Consider the following 14,949-nt stretch of genomic DNA (forward strand, 5'->3'; position numbering starts at 1 on the left):
ATTTGTATAGCGCTTTACTCAGTCCCTAAGGACCCCAAAGCACTTTACACTACATTCAGTCATTCACCCATTCACACACACATTCACACACTGGTGATGGCAGCTACATTGTAGCCACAGCTGCCCTGGGGCGCACTGACAGAGGCGAGGCTGCCAGACACTGGCGCCACCGGCCCTCTGACCACCACCAGTAGGCAAACATGGGGTTAGTATCTTGCCCAAGGATATTTGGCATGCAGCCAGGAGGAAGCCTGGGATCGAACCACTCTGATTAGTGGCTGACCTGCTCTGCCACCTGAGCTACAGCCACCCCCCAATTTCCAGGCCAAGAATTCCCCCATCATAAGAGTTTATGACAGCTAGTCTGTTCACTCAAAGCAGTGGTAGAAAACCTTGCATAATTAGGAATTTTGATTTCACACAATTAGTGAAACAGTAGCTCAGGTGCCTTTGTGCCTTTTCAGGTGGACAGTCTCATGGCTTCCATCAATGCACTGAACGATGAGAAACAACAACTGCAAAAGCTGCTGGAGACCAGAGAAAAAGAGGTTTATCTTAAATTTATTCAAATATAAAATACAGAGGAGAAAATCTTCATATAGTTTAGATGAAATGGTGATTTTAAAAGTGAAACAGTAGGTCAGGTGCCTTTGTAATTTTATCATATCCAAACCCTGTTTTAATTTCAGTTAGTGGAGAAAAAATAGAAATAGTTTTATTTTGTTTAGATTATTTTGTTACATTGTAAGTACTTGGAAGGTGTATATCTTATGTCTGTTTGAAGTTGCCCTCTGACTTCTGTATGACCTCTGTTCCTTATGTGCACCATAATCATCACCCCTGTGGTGCTTTACTATTTCAGTATTTCAAGATTCAGACACCTGAAGGTTTTTCAAAGTCCTGCATGTGTCTGTATGCCTGTGTCTACGTGAAACTGGGCAAATGCTGTAGACAGACAGTTTCTGTGCCAGTGTCAAGGCCCCTGTTGAGCAGTGTCACACCTGTCCCATAAAAATACAGACATACAGATAGAGATATGTAATGTATATTTATAAAATTTCAAGATTCTCTAGTTTTCATTAATTTGACCCACACTGGTAAATCTAATATCCATCTAAGGAGATACAGGTCAACTTGTTGCATCTGTAAAACAAGTATAGCATTTAAAAATATTTTCATTTTTGTATATTTTGGGTCACTATTTGAAAGTTATCAAATTTCATTATAAAAAGAATGACAATGAAGGTATTGTTACTGCTGTCACATTTGACAAAAGATCTATGTAAAGTAAAATGTTTAATAGTGCTTTTTGTGTTTTTGTTTTGTTTTCCTTTTTTTTTTTTTAGTTTAAGAATTATTGTCGAGACAAATCTGTGACATAGAAAAGTATGGGTCTATTATTAAGCTTACAGTAAAGGATGATACCAAATTTCTAAAGAGCCTTTAAGTCGCTGCCTGTTCAAACATCACATTTTCTCTTTGTTTGTCAGGCAGAGAACCAAAAACAAGCTGATAAGAAGTTGAGTGAAGAACTGAGGGAGACACAAAAACAACTGGACAACAAGACAGAAGAAAACAAACAGATTAAAAGACATGTACACACACATCCATCAATATGTATCATTGTGTCACATATCACACAATATCAATGTGGTGGTGAATCACTGAGCTTCATTATGTGGATTCACAAATATGAAGGGAACAATCCCAAATAAACAAGGATTTTTGGGTGGCTGCAAGATTTTTTGTAAAGTTATCAGTATAACCATGCTCAAAACTGATAAGTTTTAAAAAATTATCAGTTTAACATTTTTGCCAAACTAGTGTAATTCTAATGAGATATTTCCAACTAGTCGATGAATTTTCATTACATTAATTAATATTTTTTTAAATATAACTTGTTTTTCAGGTGGACAGTCTCATGGCTTCCACCAATACCCTGAAAGATGAGAAACAACAACTGCAAAAGCTGCTGAAGACCAGAGAAAAAGAGGTTTATCTTAAACTTATTCAAAAATAAAATACAGAGGAGAAAATCTTCATATAGTTTAGATGAAATGGTGATTTTGAAATAAAACATGCTGGCTTTGCTTTCACGTCCTCATTCCTTTTTTTTTCCTTTTTTTTTGTATTTGATCGATGTTAAGAAATATATAGAAATATATACACCAAAGATACACATGCTGACATTAAATTCCATCTTTCTGTCTATTAGCTGGAGAAATGGAAGGAAGCTACTGAAGAACTGAAAGAAGAGGTGGAGAAACAGAAATCTGAGATCAGCGCGCTAAAGACTGAAGTAAACACACACATTTATGGTTGTTGTTTTTTTCTTTGAATCTCAAAATTTACTGGGACTTTGCCCTAAACATAATTATAAAGAAACACATGCACAGCCTTGTGATAAAGAGACTCTACCCTCTTTTGTTCTAAGGTTTTACAGCACAGACCAGGACATGAAAAATAATCTTAGCAGGTCTAAAAATTAAGCATACACAAACTCAGATAAAGAACAATGTGGCATATTGTACTCATATACCACCCCCACCCACATGAAGATATAAAATAGATTGTAGGAGTCAATATAAAGCAAGTAATCTATAAATATTTGAGACAGTATAACCAGACATTGGGCAGCCTCATTGCACCAAGGTCTTGGGTTCAAATCTATCATTTGACCACGGCATTTCTGTGTGGAGTTTGGATTTTTTCCCCATGTCTATGTGGACAACACGTGCAGTTAGTGGGGTTAGGTTAATTGGTAATTTGAAATTGCACACAAGTGTGAATGTGAGTGTGAATGGTTACCTGTCTCTCTGATAGTCCTGTGACAGACCAGCTAGCCTTCCAGGATGTACCCCGCCTCTCCCCCAATGGCAGTTGGGATAGGCTCTTGCCCCCCACGATCATGAACTGGATAAGAAGAATAGAAGGATGACTGGATAACTAGATATATTTTCAACATTCATCGTGTAACAGATGACTCGCTAGAAAAGTTTTATTTTATTTATATCTGCTCCCTTGTTAAAAGACTTGCAACCCAGGTATAACAGGTCATATGAAATACAAGTGTTCTATTACTATATTATATATTCAACCAAGAAATTGTAATGACCCTGTAACTTCTTCTTCAGTTGCACTTATAAAGATGAATTTTAATTTCAAATGAACTTTTATACATTTAAAAATAAGCTGTCTTTCTGTCTATTCTTTAACAGCTTTGTGAGCAGCTCAGCATTGAGAAGCAGAAGGAGGCGCAAACTGAATCTCAGTTGAATGAAGTCCTGATCAAGAACAAAGAGGTTAATTCACTTGCAATCTTTTTTTAAATATATTTCCCTCATAATCTAAATGTTGCAGATTTATTCAGGTTACACTGACATCACAGAAAGTCAGAGACAAGAAATCACTAAAACTACACATATGCACTACCATTACACAAAGAACTAATATTATTTATTGTCCTTTGAAACAGGAGCAACATCAAATTCTTCATTTTGCTTTATCATCTTAACAACTCACTTTGAGCTTTTTTCCCTTAACTTTAGTGAAATGTTATTTTAAAGATGCATGTCAATTAGTTAAGTAGCACTCTGGCTGTTGCACCTGAATCTTGCGTGCACACTATACGACTGAACATATACACATTAAACCTCTCAGAATTAGGTCAACCCTATGATTTAAAATAAATGAATAAATTATCCTCGCCAGACTATTATATAATATAAATAAAGTCGAATATGCCTCATGTTGTTCTTTTTTTTAATGTCTTCTATTTCTTTTAGTTGATGGAGAGGCTGAAGGAGGAAATAGGAAAAAGAGAGCAAGCTGAAAAAGAAGTGAAAAAGTTGAAGAATGAGCTGAAGATCAAGGTTAATTTCATGTGCAGAATCTAATCATACAAAGCAATCTCAGAGCATTTCAGAGAGAACAAGAACCCAAATAATAAGCAAAAGAATCCCCCTGAAAAAAGAAGAGAAAAAAATCAGTCCTTGATAAACAAAACAAACAAACAAACAAAACAACCTAAAACAAACAATGGCAATAAGGAAGAAACCTAACTTAACATTGTGTCATGTCACACCACCCAGTATTCGTGATTAGAGAAAGATGTTTTATGTATTTGTTTGTTTTTTATCAGCCTCTAACAGAGACTGTTTCGCACAACTCCTCTATATTTTTTGACCCTAAAAACTCCTGTATGCTGCCCATAAACACACACGAATGACTGAATTGTGTTATCACCCTCTCTGTTAAAGGCAAATCATTAACATTTAAGGCTGAGTAGAAATCACTGTAAGTATTTTTCTATTTTTTCTGTTTTTGTTGTTACATTTTGTTTTCACCTTCTTCCTATTATTGTCTACCTGTCAGTGTGTGTGATCTCTGTATTTAATACATTTACAGTTATGGCACTCAGATCCACATGATCGCCACCTTTGCCTGGTGTGGTTGAGCCTAACCTGCCCTGGAGCTCTGAACACCATTTGCAGATCACCATCATCTTAAACACTGAACAAAACTACAACCCACTGTAATGCTTTCTAAACCGTTGAATACTTACTTTCTAAATAAAAGTGAAAACGTTATGAATACTAAAATCAACATTTTTTTGTTTTTTAATTTTAATATAACATTTCTCTTTTGAAATGCCTATTTGGTATTTTTATTTTAAAACAGGCACCACCTTCTGATCTTTTGGACATTGTCAGTCACCTGTTTGCCTTTTAAAATAACAAATAGCAGGTGACTTCATGGTTTGAGGACAGGTCAAAACACCGTGGGCTACATTGTGTTCATATTTTGGTTGCTCAGCTAACATTGGTTCTATGGACCTGCTATATTATTGTGTTATTAAACCAATAATTCCATTTCAATTTATGTAAAAAAAGAAAAAAAAAGAGGTTTAGTTTATCTCAGTTCTAACTAATACAGACATACATGTTTCAGTTTAGAATTTACCTCTAGGGCACGTTTATGAGCAAAAGTGCTCCTTATTTTTTGTGACAAGAAGTAATTAAAAATAATAATAATAACTAAGATGTGAGTAGAAAAGATGTATTTATCTTAAACAAATATAAATGAAACAAGGTTACTGAACACTGCTATTTGAATATTCTTCTTCTACTCTTCTATATCTTTGAACTTAATTAGAAATGGACCAGATTCATTTCAGTCTATATAACTCAGCGCTATTGTACAGCTTATTTGTGCCAGTCTATAAAGCACATGAGGGACAGTTTTACTGTGTGTGCTGCATATATATTTCTTGCACTTGATGCCTACATATTGGCTGTATCCCAATTCAGGGTCTGCAGCCTTAAAGTACGCAGCCTTAACGGTCCACAAGCGCTGTGCACTTAAAGACCACTAAGCCCGGAAGTGCGAGGCTTGTGAAATGAGACGGTCTAGCCCAGGTCGCCTTGATAGCTGGAAACGTGTGGTTGATAGAAATGAAGGAGAACATATTTTGTTCATCTGTTTGTTTGTTTCTACATGAGCTTTGATTTGATAAGTATCTGAGGCTGAGACCGCGGGACTGTGAAATCATGATTATTGGGCTTCATTTATGCACTGAACAGTCATTTTAAGATTAGCTAGCAAATAACAATTAGCTAATGTTGTTCATGAGACTACAGTCATCTCACTTTGGTAATGTAAATATAATATGGCCAATATTAAAGTTATTATTTCAGTCATTATTAGTTAATACAGCAGTGAATGAACTCTGTTTCAAATATTGAGCTTCAGTAAAGATTCAAGCTGCATTTATTTATATTTCCTGTCACCTTAAATCTTCACTCAAAGACAGGTTCCTTTTACACTATATATATAAATGTATTATATATAAGACACAAATATTGTTCTTTCAATATGTCAGCATTACTAAATTTCTCTCAGTGCTTACTTTAAATATCCATGAAATCATCACAGTCTCTGTAAGATTAAGGTCAACTACTGAACACGTATATTTTAAAGTAAAGGCTTTAAAACCAAGTTAGTACAAACATCACTAATGTCACATAACTTTGCCGACATGTGGCCAATAGTAATGTTTTAATGTTCTTCGTTATTAAACATTTGCACATAACCTGTGACATAAGTGACATAATATTCAGTACTTACTTTTAAAAGTTTACTCTTTGGGCGCCGCTCTTCCGCCGTTCTTTTTTGGCATAATTATCCGCACCCACCACCGTGCTATGAAGTCTGGGATATGTTGGGCCACAAAGTCTACACCCCCACATCCTTAAAATTCAAGAAATGAAGGACGCATTCGAGGGCGACATTTCGAGCAGCCTTCGAATTGGGACAGCCTTCGTCTCGTCGCTGTGACGTAATCGGCCTTAAAATGCAGCCTTTAAGGCTGCAGACCCTGAATTGGGATACTGCCATTGTGTCTTCCTGTCCATCTTGAGTACCACATTGACAGCCATAAGGTGTGCCTCACTTCTTCCACAGTTCCACCATTTTTGCCTCACACTATTAATTTTGACAGCATATTTTGATTTAATTTTAGTCATAATCTTTTGACTAAAACATCTTTTAATTTTATTCTACTTTTATTTCACTAATAATATAGAATTATAATAGAATAAATCTAAATTTGATCCAGCTGACTAAACTCTAAAGTGTAAAAGTTTGTTGTGTTTTTACCAGTGGGCGTTGCTCCACACAATTTATAAAGTGTCTTTTTTCCCTTAACATCAAATGTGAAATGTATCCATATGTTTGCTCTTCTCTTCCTCACAAGCGTTGACATTTTGTTGGGTTTTTTATGAGAAACAGGCAGCATAGGGGTTACATAACAAAAAAAAAAAGGTCTTGACAAAAACTATGAAATGATTGGCCAACTAAACTAACAGTCACTGCTGTAACCATGAGTTCAAGTCGATCCACAGATCATTTCCTGTGTGTTATCCCCCCCTCATGCTCTCCCCCACCCTACTGCCTACTGTCTGCACTGCCCTTTCCAATAAAAGCAAAAGACCTTGCTTTCTGAAAAAAATATTCTAACATCAGGCCATGCAGTAGAAAGACACAGTGAAGGGACACAGCACCTCCACCCTTTTGTGACTCGTTTGTGTACTGTTAAGATTCAATATTGAGGAAGGGTACAAGAGGTGATCGAAGAATAACCACACCGATCCGGCCGGGTGAAGTCAAACGATGATTTTAATGAACACACGTGTGGGAAGAGAACTCTGTACGCAGACAGGAAGTAGTCTTCGACTCAATCAAAGCATGAACAGATATTTTATAGCATCAGGGTTTGTTTACTGACGCCCCTTCATACGTCACAGATACATTTTATACATAGATCAAATCAAAACCACAATGACCTTTTAACACAGTTTAAAAGAACATCGTCTTCCATCTTCATAACAGGTGCATCCTGTCACTGCCGGATGCTCGCTTGTCATCTTGACACCTCAGCAGCAGTTCTGCGACAAACTGCTCTTTTTGCCACCCCAAGCAAAACATGATTAAACTTTCACCTATAAATGATTCTCTAACTGAGTGTGTGTCTGTGTGCTAACCACAATTGCACCCTGTTTCACCTCGCGACTAGCTCCTGACCCCTCACCAGACAGAGAGACAGAAACCACTCTCGTATGTGTAATAATCGAACTGAAACTATGGATATGACTTTTACTAAATAAATGTTTTAATCAAGAACCTCTACTAAACATAATAACTGTGTGCATAAGCATCTTAAGGCCTTCTTAAAGCTATCTGTTACATTGTTAAAGCAATGATCATACTGTTGCTTAAAATAACTTCCTGCTTGTGCAAACTCTCTGCAAGCCTGTTTCCTGTCAGCCTGTGACTTTTAGCCTTTCTGAAAGACACACTGTTCAACCCCTGAATGCAATATCCATGCTGCAAATTATATTATTAATGCAATGACAATTATTTACCAATAGCAGTAAAATAATTTCCCTCCTCGACACTCCCCCTTTTGACCTCTGGAAAACCAGAGGTCACAATACATTGTGTCCTCACGCAGACCCTTCTCTGGTGGTCTCGAACCTCGAGATCTCCAGGATCCTCGCCCCTCCTGTGGTCGCCGAGATCTTCTGCAAAGGAAACAAAACACCTTTTCTTGCATCTCCCTAACTTATCCTATCTGGGACTCTTTAATCAAAAGCCTGATCCTAATTATCTTCTTAACTTATTGACTTGTATTTATGTATACTCTTCAACGTTACTCATCACTTTAAAATTCTTTTAAGCGCTGGTTTCACGTCCGGTTGCTCGCTCTATTTTCCCTTATCTGATCATCAACCTCCTGTGCACAAATTGTCGCTGCTGCAAGTTCCTCTACTCTAAAAGAAAACAACCACTTTAATCAATTAAGTTTAAGCATATAAGCAATTACTCCTGTATACATTTCATCATAGGTAAATGCTGCCTTGAAACAACTCCTATGTGTTAACTTCATTTAAACCTCACATTTCCTATGTTATAACCCATTTTGGTATAGCCTTTTTATTTCATTTTGCTCCTTTTAATGTAACAATACCTCCTAATTCTAGTTTATCAGACTTAACCAAAATATATGCTTTCCTTCCTCTTTGGTCCTTCTTTAAGTTCAGTTAAAAGCTAAATGAATTTAAGGCCTTTTGCCTGGAATCAATACTGTCATGTGTGTTTCTTAACTCTGTGTCTGTAAGCGTGTGCAATCCTTCATGAACTCATATTATCCTCACAGTAGATTGGCTAATCATAGCGCTAGCCAAAGGCTCGTGACCCTCCAGAGACAAATTTGAGCCACAACTCCTTTAAAAGCACAAAATGCAATATGTATAAAAATCATTTCTATTTATAAGCTCCCCCTTTTATCCTAAAAATACCTCCTATATAATATCTGTATGTGTACGCCTACATTATAACCACTACTTCTAGAAATCAAAAAGAAATCAAAGCTGTTCTACCCCTTCAGCCCTCACTAATTTTCCCTCTAAGAATTATTCACAGCTTTGAAAAACCGGCATTGTATCTTCTAAACAGGATTCAGTTCTGTCATGGTCCTGGGCCATGTTGGCCCAGTATTCTTGGTTCCTTGTATTTTCGCTCCTTATTTAGGCCAGGTTTTCTGAGGTGTCCTGTTGTGGTGTTCCCTAAGTATTTTTTCCTTTGTGACTCTTACCCCCTTGTGCCCCTCTGTGTATTTATGAGCTCTCGTCTCTCTTTGTGTTTATTCCATGTTTCCCCCAGCCTGTTATGTCTGTGTTCTCCCCGTGCTCTGGGTGTATTTAAGTTGTGTCTTCTGTTATTCTAGTTGCTGGTTCGTCTGTGTTGTTTCCCCTCGGTCTCCCTGCGTCTCGTTTCTGGTTTGTGTTATTAGCTTACCCAGTTTAGGTTTCCGGTTTCTTGTTTTTCCACCAGTGCTGTTTTGTGCCCACCGTTGTAAATAAATATTCACCTGCACCAGAGCTGCCGCCTTTTGGGTCCTTTTCTACAACTCCACACGGCTTGCCTCGCAAACCGTGACAAGTTCACTTTTAATCCTTTAACCTTAACTTAAAAATAACAGTTTCAGTTTTACCATATCCAAATGATCAAAAACCCAAAAGGTCCTAAAATGATCCTAAATTATTAAACAATTAAATTATTAAACCCTAAACCCCCCTTTATCTTGATACATTTCATGTGTCAAGATACTATACAAAACTTAAAAATGCTCAGTTTTCCCCACTCATGATCCAATCTATGTCATAAAAATAAACTTAAAACAGAACAGTTATCAGTCATGTGTTTCTACAATTAATGGTAACTTGAGTTACATCAAAAATATTTCCCCTTCAGCATTTGGCCTTCTCCCAACAATATACTATAATCCCATAATCTATCCCCAGTCAATAAAACAAAAATTTTTCTGGTAAAAGCAAATTGTTTATCCACATTAATTCATCCTCACTCACATACAGTCTCACATTCACTCACATGCAGTCACACCATGTATTTGCTGATAGTGGAGCCTCCCGCACGATCAAATACTCCACCCTCAGCAAAATGAGCTCAGTCATTTTTTATTTTCCATAGGAAAATATTTCTTTATGCTTTTGGACTGGATTGACTCGCATAAAATCCTTTTTACAGGGACTTACGACCTTGATCCGTCCCCAGGTAGCTTTCTCCTCAGCCAATTGTAATCTGGAAAGCCGCCTTATATTTGCTCTTCCCGAGAATTTTCAGCGCCGTTATTCACTGTTGCAGGCCTGCTTAAAACAGAAATGAAAAAATAGAGCTGATTGTTAGCTCATGAGAACAAAATCAAAATCACCTGACAGGTTTTCTTTAAGTGCACTGTTACAAAATAATGGGCCCCTCCCAGACATGTCCATGTTTCCTAAAACTCCCTCTATTAAAAACAAAAACACCAACCCAAACCTAACTGACAAAATCAACCCATCACCACAACAACCTCAACAACCTTAAACGCACAAAAGTTTTGCCACCACATAATTTCGCCTCCTCAATACACCGAAAGTCTCATTAAAACCACACAATTTGCACACAAAAATCACCCCCTTATGCTCTTAAATTCAGCATAAGACCCCTTACGACATCATATAATCACTAAACTATAAATTCCCTACCCCAATCTGCACTTCTCGTCTGCCATGCTTCCTCTTCTGAAAGTCACAGTCACACACACACACAGGAAGTTCCTTCGTCACCACTCACTCCAACTAATTTGCATACTGAGTCATCTCTCAAGAAGCTGTAACAACAGAAACATATGTTTAAACATTCCCAACTTATTAAATTATGTTATTTCTTTCTACAGTTATCACTGGTTTTGATCACTCAGTACGAGAGCACTCCTAAGTCACTCTTTTTAAAACTACTTTAATCCCTTTTTGTTTTCATAACTCCCTTTGTCATATGGCTTATTCTATTCCTCAATTACAAACTCAAATGTATTTTATTAAACATTCACACCATTGTATCATTCATACAAGATAGCAAGCTGTTCTTCATTGCCTATGTTTGTGTTCTTAGCCAGGTTTAATCAGTGTCTATGCATTAAACTCCATGAGCTTGTCTTGTCTTTATAAGTTTAATGCATTTTCTGCTTGTGTATGTGAATTTGCATATGTTGCTCTTGCAGTGTGTCAGACTCCTGCACAATTCTCCACTTAAGCCGTCAGTTTCTTTCCCAAATTTGCTAACCCAAATTTTAAGTTCCCACCTTATTAACAGCTTTCATGCTCCTCAGCCAGAAGCTAGGGCCCACTTGTCAGGTTTATGGAGACATGGCGCTGTAAACAATTCAACCAGAAACTTGCCTTGGCATGTCCAGTCAAGTTAACCTACAGGTCTCTTCCGACCGCTGCACGTGGAAAATTGATCCAGATCTGTTTCGCCCCTATAGAAACACAACTGAGACATTTTCATTATTATCTTATGTACTTAAACTACCCTTTTCCCTCTCTCTGGTCAGAAATCCCAACTTATGTTATGTATATACGTGTAAGCAGGTCTTCATTGCTTTTCCTATGTATTTTGTTAATGTTCAGTGAGTGTAAGCTGCTTTCTTCATTGCCTCTATATGTTATAGTCAGGTTTAATTCATGCATCTTTTCTCTGATTTCTTAATTCAAAACTATCTCACTTCTGATTCTTTCCAGAAATAATTTCACATGTAACACTTTGTCTATGTATGTTTTCGATTCTTGTTTACCTCTTTGTTTGTGATGGTGGACATCTCTAAACCATCATGAGTTCAAGCTTCACTTTCCGTCCAATTACACCCTGTATTCTCACAGTTGAACTCGTCCGGCTTCGCCTCTCACTGGTCACCGTCCTCTTCTCTCAGTGTCCTTTTGTTGTCTTGAATTCCAGCAAACACAGTCTGTTTCTTCTCTGTTTCTCTTCAGTATTTTCCTTTTGGATCAAGTCCCAGCCTGGCAAAATACCACATTCAGTGCCTTTAAACAGTCATGTCACACTGTTCTTACCAGCCTGCTGTCCACCGTGCATGCTTCATCACGTGGTTTCTTCTTTCCTGTTGATCCTCTCAGTCATCTCTTTCAAGATTACTCCAAGCATGGCAAATCTGACAATCAATGTCCAGTGCTTTCCACAGCTCATTATCCCACTGTTCAACTGCCCAGCCTGTAATTTACAGTACATGTTTCCACCTCGTGGTTCCTTACATGCTGCTGCTGGTGTCGTCAGTGTGGTTTCCGTTGCACTGTCTTTTGGCTGCTATTAATTCTTCTCAAGTCCACGATGTTCTGTCGGTCTTCATCAGGAGATTAACTGTCCTTTGAGCTTCTTCTCAGGATGGGGACAAGTGCGAGGTCAAGCTGTAAAATTTTAAGCCAAAATCTGGCCTGTTTTCTCCCAATTATGCTACTCTAGTGGTTTTGGCGCCGTACTCAAAATTCCAGGTTGAGAGAAGTCCACCTTCATATATCTGTAATCTGTGTTGACACACTAAAACATACAATTAATATCCTTTTCATTTCTTTTCTCAAAACCTCCATTCGCTTTATCTGCCTAGAGTTTAACTCATCTGTTTCTCTCTCTGGGTGCTCACTCGTCACCTTATATGGGCATGCAAACTTCCTGTCACCCACACCATTTCCTGTTACACACACACAGCACGCAGCTGCTCTGAGCAGCTCAAGCTGCTTTGCTGTTTCTCCAGGCTAATCAAACTTATTTTGTATTTACAATCTACAAACCCTCTGTAATTCTACTAACTTTTGATCTAAAATGTAGCATCATTCACACAATGATTTCATAATCCTCTCACACACACCTTTTAAATAAACTAAACTCTTATAACATCACTCATGCCTCTCTCAAATTAAAAACACTTTCAAAGTTTAAAACGTCCTACTTTACATCACCCAAGAAATACCTCTCACACCTTCATTCATCATGTCAAAGCTTCTAGTCACCGCATTCACACTTAAACTGTGACTAGAGTTAAGGAATATAACTCAACACACTCTCCTAAGAGTATTTTAGACATGCTTGTCATAATCAAAAAGAGCAAGTAAAAAACAAACAAACAAAAAATTGAAACCTCCATTAATTCTCACCGCACACACAAGAAATTGAAAAAATAAAACCCACCAGCAACTAATGCTGGAGAAAAGTTACTACTGAAAGTGATGTGTTAGTCTTAAGTATATACAGTGCACTCAATATATTTATATATCTACATCCAAACTCAGTCAGTTACTATGCATCCCCTACGGCAACTCAAAACTTTATTTATAGTCCTTTGCTAAACATAAATGGCATTTTAAACACACACTCTACAATGTTTGCAGCAGTATTTGTAAAACCAACTGTGGCTTAAACAGTTCACTGCTTACTCATTTGCATTTTCACTCACACACACACCTCCAAAAATAGCAGCAGGCAGTCAGTGCATTACTGACTCGACACACAGAGATCTCTCACACCAAATTTTATTATTCTATATTACAACGACGTCTTATATTTACAACTACTGTCAGATCTGTCAGCTTTAGCGCCTACACAATTTAGACAAATTTAAACTAACCGCCCAGCGGATAAACTCCCTGAGTTTTTTGCGACCAATTAACCAGTATCAAGACTTTAACTGTTTCTGGCCTCATTTCTAAAATCCCTAACTCAATTTAAAAGTGTCCAACACCCAAGGTCCAACCTTTGCTGCCCAAAAAAGCGCAGATACCGTTCCAAACGGTAAGGAGACTCTAACTCCTAGCTATTTTGGAGGTTCCCAAGTTCTCCCCGGTTGCCAACCGTACTAACCCTATTCGCCGATAGGTCAGGGCCAAGCGTCCTTGGCCGGGAGGGAGCATTACCTCCGAGAACTGCGCTTCCTAGCAGACTCAAACTGCCGTTCTAGAATAATTTATAATACTTTGAAACAACAATCAACACCCAAAACAAGTGTATAACTGAGGCAGGTGCAACCTAGTGGTCAAATGGAGACTCCAACTCACAAAATGACCGCTCAGGTCCACTCTTATGACCAAATTTGGACTCTAACCAACACAATAACCAATTCCCTACCAAACTACTTGAGACTCTAACTCAATTTCTTTGGGACTTCAACCCAGTATTTAAACTTTTCTTATCAGACTCTTAACTGCTTTAGCAGACTTTACTGCTTTAGCAGACTTTACTGCTTTCATTTCTTCATTCTTCTTAGCAGAACTCTAACTGCTTCAACTCATGAGATTTTTCATCAAAATCAAAACAGACATCCACCAGTAATTTCAGTGAGTAGACTTAAATTTTATCATGTCCAATTTGGCACACTTTGGAAATAATTCAACAGGTAGTGCCTTACCTTTTGGATAAGCCGGCTTATGCCCACTCACTTAGACCACTGGAATTCATGTCTGCCCGTCAGACCACCCAAGACCCCGGATTTCTCCGTCCAAACCTCCAACTCTCCCTCCTCAATAACCGGACGAGCCCCCAAATGTTAAGATTCAATATTGAGGAAGGGTACAAGAGGTGATCGAAGAATAACCACACCGATCCGGCCGGGTGAAGTCAAACGATGATTTTAATGAACACACGTGTGGGAAGAGAACTCTGTACGCAGACAGGAAGTAGTCTTCGACTCAATCAAAGCATGAACAGATATTTTATAGCATCAGGGTTTGTTTACTGACGCCCCTTCATACGTCACAGATACATTTTATACATAGATCAAATCAAAACCACAATGACCTTTTAACACAGTTTAAAAGAACATCGTCTTCCATCTTCATAACAGGTGCATCCTGTCACTGCCGGATGCTCGCTTGTCATCTTGACACCTCAGCAGCAGTTCTGCGACAAACTGCTCTTTTTGCCACCCCAAGCAAAACATGATTAAACTTTCACCTATAAATGATTCTCTAACTGAGTGTGTGTCTGTGTGCTAACCACAATTGCACCCTGTTTCACCTCGCGACTAGCTCCTGACCCCTCACC

Source organism: Astatotilapia calliptera, unplaced genomic scaffold, assembly GCF_900246225.1.
Source record: "Astatotilapia calliptera unplaced genomic scaffold, fAstCal1.2 U_scaffold_58, whole genome shotgun sequence".
Classification (NCBI taxonomy): Eukaryota; Metazoa; Chordata; class Actinopteri; order Cichliformes; family Cichlidae; genus Astatotilapia; species Astatotilapia calliptera.